The following is a 7301-nucleotide window of genomic DNA, read 5'->3' as shown; positions in this document are numbered from 1 at the left end:
TAAGAATTTATGAAAAATCGACTAAGTCCGAGATGCCTTCAAGTAGGGATGCTGTATTAAGATGGGAGATGAAGAAGATCAAGATTCATCTCCATGCAGCATCCCATTCATCTCGCAGCATCCAAACATATGTTTTTCTTAGAATTTATTAAAAATCGACTAAGTCCGAGATGCCTTTAAGTAGGGATGCTGTATTAAGATGGGAGATGTAGGAGATCAAGATTCATCTCCATGCAGCATCCCATTCATCTCGCAGCATCCTAACATATGTTTTTCTTAGAATTTATGAAAAATCGACTAAGTCCGAGATGCCTTTAAGTGGGGATGCTGTATTAAGATGGGAGATGAAGAAGATCAAGATTCATCTCCATGCAGGATCCCATTCATCTCGCAGCATCCTAACATAAGTTTTTCTTAGAATTTATGAAAAATCGACTAAGTCCGAGATGCCTTTAAGTAGGGATGCTGTATTAAGATGGGTGATGAGGAAGATCAAGATTCATCTCCGCGTAGCATCCCATTCATCTCGCAGCATCCTAACATATGTTTTTCTTAGAATTTATGAAAAATAGATGCCGCCTTGATTCATCTCCATGCAGCATCCCAAGCAAGATTCATCTCCATGCAGCATCCCATTCATCTCCCAGCATCCTAACATATGAATTTCTATGAATTTATGAAAAATCGACTAAGTCCGAGATGCCTTTAAGTAGGGATGCTGTATTGAGATGAGAGATGTAGGAGATCAAGACTCATCTCCATGCAGCATCCCATGCATCTCGCAGCATCTTAACATATGAATTTCTATGAATTTATGAAAAATCGACTAAGTCCGAGATGCATTTAAGTAGGGATGCTGTATTAAGATGGGAGATGTAGGAGATCAAGATGCATCTCCATGCAGCATCCCATTCATCTCGCAGCATCCTAACATATGTTTTTCTTAGAATTTATGAAAAATCGACTAAGTCCGAGATGCATTTAAGTAGGGATGCTGTATTAAGATGGGAGATGAAGTAGATCAAGATTCATCTCCATGCAGCATCCCATTCATCTCGCAGCATCCTAACATATGAATTTCTATGAATTTATGAAAAATCGACTAAGTCCGAGATGCATTTAAGTAGGGATGCTGTATTAAGATGGGAGATGAAGTAGATCAAGATTCATCTCCATGCAGCATCCCATTCATCTCGCAGCATCCTAACATATGTTTTTCTTAGAATTTATGAAAAATCGACTAAGTCCGAGATGCATTTAAGTAGGGATGCTGTATTAAGATGGGAGATGAAGAAGATCAAGATTCATCTCCATGCAGCATCCCATTCATCTCGCAGCATCCTAACATATGTTTTTCTTAGAATTTATGAAAAATCGACTAAGTCCGAGATGGCTTTAAGTAGGGATGCTGTATTGAGATGAGAGATGTAGGAGATCAAGATTCATCTCCATGCAGCATTCCATTCATCTCGCAGCATCCTAACATATGAATTTCTATGAATTTATGAAAAATCGACTAAGTCCGAGATGCCTTTAAGTAGGGATGCTGTATTGAGATGGGAGATGTAGGAGATCAAGATTCATCTCCATGCAGCATCCCATTCATCTCCCAGCATCCTAACATATGAATTTCTTAGAATTTATGAAAAATCGACTAAGTCCGAGATGCCTTTAAGTAGGGATGCTGTATTAAGATGGGAGATGTAGGAGATCAAAATGCATCTCCATGCAGCATCCCATTCATCTCCCAGCATCCTAACATATGAATTTCTTAGAATTTATTAAAAATCGACTAAGTCCGAGATGCATTTAAGTAGGGATGCTGTATTAAGATGGGAGATGAAGTAGATCAAGATTCATCTCCATGCAGCATCCCATTCATCTCGCAGCATCCTAACATATGAATTTCTATGAATTTATGAAAAATCGACTAAGTCCGAGATGCATTTAAGTAGGGATGCTGTATTAAGATGGGAGATGAAGTAGATCAAGATTCATCTCCATGCAGCATCCCATTCATCTCCCAGAATCCTAACATATGTTTTTCTTAGAACTTATGAAAAATCGACTAAGTCCGAGATGCCTTTAAGTAGGGATGCTGTATTGAGATGGGAGATGTAGGAGATCAAGATTCATCTCCATGCAGCATCCCATTCATCTCGCAGCATCCTAACATATGAATTTCTATGAATTTATGAAAAATCGACTAAGTCCCAGATGCCTTTAAGTAGGGATGCTGTATTGAGATGGGAGATGTAGGAGATCAAGATTCATCTCCATGCAGCATCCCATTCATCTCCCAGCATCCTAACATATGAATTTCTAAGAATTTATGAAAAATCGACTAAGTCCGAGATGGCTTTAAGTAGGGATGCTGTATTAAGAAGGGAGATGAAGAAGATCAAGATTCATCTCCATGCAGCATCCCATTCATCTCGCAGCATCCTAACATATGTTTTTCTTAGAATTTATGGAAAATCGACTAAGTCCGAGATGCCTTTAAGTAGGGATGCTGTATTAAGATGGGAGATGCAAAAGATCAAGATTCATCTCCATGCAGCATTCCATTCAACTCCCAGCATCCTAACATATGTTTTTCTTAGAATTTATGAAAAATCGACTAAGTCCGAGATGCCTTTAAGTAGGGATGCTGCGTTAAGATGGGAGATGAAGAAGATCAAGATTCATCTCCATGCAGCATCCCATTCATCTCGCAGCATCCTAACATATGTTTTTCTTAGAATTTATGAAAAATCGACTTAGTCCGAGATGCCTTTAAGTAGGGATGCTGTATTAAGATGGGAGATGAAGAAGATCAAGATTCATCTCCATGCAGAATCCCATTTATCTCCCAGCATCCTAACATATGTTTTTCTTAGAATTTATGGAAAATCGACTAAGTCCGAGATGCCTTTAAGTAGGGATGCTGTATTAAGATGGGAGATGAAGAAGATCAAAATTCTTATCCATGCAGCATCCCATTCATCTCCCAGCATCCTAACATATGTTTTTCTTAGAATTTATGAAAAATCGACTAAGTCCGAGATGCCTTTAAGTAGGGATGCTGTATTAAGATGGGAGATGAAGAAGATCAATATTCATCTCCATGCAGCATCCCATTCATCTCTCTGCATCCTAACATATGTTTTTCTGAGAATTTATGAAAAATCGACTAAGTCCGCGATGCCTTTAAGAAGGGATGCTGTATTAAGATGGGAGATGAAGAAGATCAAGATTCATCTCCATGCAGCATCCCATTCATCTCCCAGCATCCTAACATATGTTTTTCTTAGAATTTATGGAAAATCGACTAAGTCCGAGATGCCTTTAAGTAGGGATGCTGTATTAAGATGGGAGATGAAGAAGATCAAGATTCATCTCCATGCAGCATCCCATACATCTCGCAGCATCCTAACATATGTTTTTCTTAGAATTTATGAAAAATCGACTAAGTCCGAGATGCTTTTAAGTAGGGATGCTGTATTGAGATGGGAGATGAAGAAGATCAAGATTCATCTCCATGCAGCATCCCATTCATCTCGCAGCATCCTAACATATGTTTTTCTTAGAATTTATGAAAAATCGACTAAGTCCGAGATGCCTTCAAGTAGGGATGCTGTATTAAGATGGGAGATGAAGAAGATCAAGATTCATCTCCATGCAGCATCCCATTCATCTCGCAGCATCCTAACATATGTTTTTCTTAGAATTTATGAAAAATCGACTAAGTCCGAGATGCCTTTAAGTAGGGATGCTGTATTAAAATGGGAGATGAAGAAGATCAAGATTCATCTCCGTGCAGCATCCCATTCATCTCCCAGCATCCTAACATATGTTTTTCTTAGAATTTATGAAAAATCGACTAAGTCCAAGATGCCTTTTAGTAGGGATGCTGTATTAAGATGGGAGATGAAAAAAGATCAAGATTCATCTCTATGCAGCATCCCATTCATCTCCCAGCATTTTTACATATGAATTTTTTAGAATTTATGAAAAATCGACTAAGTCCGAGATGCCTTTAAGTAGGGATGCTGTATTGAGATGGGAGATGAAGAAGATCAAGATTCATCTCCATGCAGCATCCCATTCATCTCGCAGGATCCTTACAAATGTTTCTCTTAGAATTTATGAAAAATCGACTAAGTCCGAGATGCCTTTAAGTAGGGATGCTGTATTGAGATGGGAGATGAAGAAGATCAAGATTCATCTCCATGCAGCATCCCATTCCTCTCGCAGCATCCTAACATATGAATTTCTTAGAATTTATGAAAAATCGACTAAGTCCGAGATGCCTTTAAGTAGGGATGCTGTATTAAGATGGGAGATGTAGGAGATCAAGATTCATCTCCATGCAGCATCCCATTCATCTCCCAGCATCCTAACATATGAATTTCTTAGAATTTATTAAAAATCGACTAAGTCCGAGATGCCTTTAAGTAGGGATGCTGTATTAAGATGGGAGATGAAGAAGATCAAGATTCATCTCCATGCAGCATCCCATTCATCTCCCAGCATCCTAACATATGAATTTCTATGAGTTTATGAAAAATCGACTAAGTCCGAGATGCCTTTAAGTAGGGATGCTGTATTAAGATGGGAGATGGAGTAGATCAAGATTCATCTCCATGCAGCATCCCATTCATCTCCCAGCATCCTAACATATGAATTTCTATGAATTTATGAAAAATCGACTAAGTCCGAGATGGCTTTAAGTAGGGATGCTGTATTAAGATGGGAGATGTAGGAGATCAAGATGCATCTCCATGCAGCATCCCATTCATCTCGCAGCATCCTAACATATGTTTTTCTTAGAATTTATGAAAAATCGACTAAGTCCAAGATGCCTTTTAGTAGGGATGCTGTATTAAGATGGGAGATGAAAAAAGATCAAGATTCATCTCTATGCAGCATCCCATTCATCTCCCAGCATTTTTACATATGAATTTTTTAGAATTTATGAAAAATCGACTAAGTCCGAGATGCCTTTAAGTAGGGATGCTGTATTGAGATGGGAGATGAAGAAGATCAAGTTTCATCTCCATGCAGCATCCCATTCATCTCGCAGGATCCTTACAAATGTTTCTCTTAGAATTTATGAAAAATCGACTAAGTCCGAGATGCCTTTAAGTAGGGATGCTGTAATAAGATGGGAGATGAAGAAGATCAAGATTCATCTCCATGCAGCATCCCATTCATCTCCCAGCATCCTAACATATGTTTTTCTTAGAATTTATGAAAAATCGACTAAGTCCGAGATGCCTTTAAGTAGGGATGCTGTATTAAGATGGGAGATGAAGAAGATCAAGATTCATCTCCATGCAGCATCCCATTCATCTCGCAGCATCCTAACATATGAATTTCTTAGAATTTATGAAAAATCGACTAAGTCCGAGATGGCTTTAAGTAGGGATGCTGTATTAAGATGGGAGATGTAGGAGATCAAAATGCATCTCCATGCAGCATCCCATTCATCTCCCAGCATCCTAACATATGAATTTCTTAGAATTTATTAAAAATCGACTAAGTCCGAGATGCCTTTAAGTAGGGATGCTGTATTAAGATGGGAGATGAAGAAGATCAAGATTCATCTCCATGCAGCATCCCATTCATCTCCCAGCATCCTAACATATGAATTTCTATGAATTTATGAAAAATCGACTAAGTCCGAGATGCCTTTAAGTAGGGATGCTGTATTGAGATGGGAGATGGAGTAGATCAAGATTCATCTCCATGCAGCATCCCATTCATCTCGCAGCATCCTAACATATGAATTTCTATGAATTTATGAAAAATCGACTAAGTCCGAGATGGCTTTAAGTAGGGATGCTGTATTAAGATGGGAGATGTAGGAGATCAAGATGCATCTCCATGCAGCATCCCATTCATCTCGCAGCATCCTAACATATGTTTTTCTTAGAATTTATGAAAAATCGACTAAGTCCGAGATGCATTTAAGTAGGGATGCTGTATTAAGATGGGAGATGAAGTAGATCAAGATTCATCTCCATGCAGCATCCCATTCATCTCGCAGCATCCTAACATATGAATTTCTATGAATTTATGAAAAATCGACTAAGTCCGAGATGCATTTAAGTAGGGATGCTGTATTAAGATGGGAGATGAAGTAGATCAAGATTCATCTCCATGCAGCATCCCATTCATCTCGCAGCATCCTTACAAATGTTTCTCTTAGAATTTATGAAAAATCGACTAAGTCCGAGATGCCTTTAAGTAGGGATGCTGTATTGAGATGGGAGATGAAGAAGATCAAGATTCATCTCCATGCAGCATCCCATTCATCTCGGAGCATCCTAACATATGTTTTTCTTAGAATTTATGAAAAATCGACTAAGTCCGAGATGCATTTAAGTAGGGATGCTGTATTAAGATGGGAGATGAAGTAGATCAAGATTCATCTCCATGCAGCATCCCATTCATCTCGCAGCATCCTAACATATGAATTTCTATGAATTTATGAAAAATCGACTAAGTCCGAGATGCATTTAAGTAGGGATGCTGTATTAAGATGGGAGATGAAGTAGATCAAGATTCATCTCCATGCAGCATCCCATTCATCTCGCAGCATCCTAACATATGAATTTCTATGAATTTATGAAAAATCGACTAAGTCCGAGATGCATTTAAGTAGGGATGCTGTATTAAGATGGGAGATGAAGTAGATCAAGATTCATCTCCATGCAGCATCCCATTCATCTCGCAGCATCCTAACATATGTTTTTCTTAGAATTTATGAAAAATCGACTAAGTCCGAGATGCATTTAAGTAGGGATGCTGTATTAAGATGGGAGATGAAGAAGATCAAGATTCATCTCCATGCAGCATCCCATTCATCTCGCAGCATCCTAACATATGTTTTTCTTAGAATTTATGAAAAATCGACTAAGTCCGAGATGCATTTAAGTAGGGATGCTGTATTAAGATGGGAGATGTAGGAGATCAAGATGCATCTCCATGCAGCATCCCATTCATCTCGCAGCATCCTAACATATGTTTTTCTTAGAATTTATGAAAAATCGACTAAGTCCGAGATGCATTTAAGTAGGGATGCTGTATTAAGATGGGAGATGAAGTAGATCAAGATTCATCTCCATGCAGCATCCCATTCATCTCGCAGCATCCTAACATATGAATTTCTATGAATTTATGAAAAATCGACTAAGTCCGAGATGCATTTAAGTAGGGATGCTGTATTAAGATTGGAGATGAAGTAGATCAAGATTCATCTCCATGCAGCATCCCATTCATCTCGCAGCATCCTAACATATGTTTTTCTTAGAATT

The sequence above is a fragment of the Anopheles ziemanni genome (genome assembly GCF_943734765.1).
Source record: "Anopheles ziemanni chromosome X unlocalized genomic scaffold, idAnoZiCoDA_A2_x.2 X_unloc_30, whole genome shotgun sequence".
NCBI lineage: Eukaryota > Metazoa > Arthropoda > Insecta > Diptera > Culicidae > Anopheles > Anopheles ziemanni.
The sequence above is the reverse complement of the archived record's forward strand: the minus strand, read 5'-3'. Positions refer to the sequence as shown.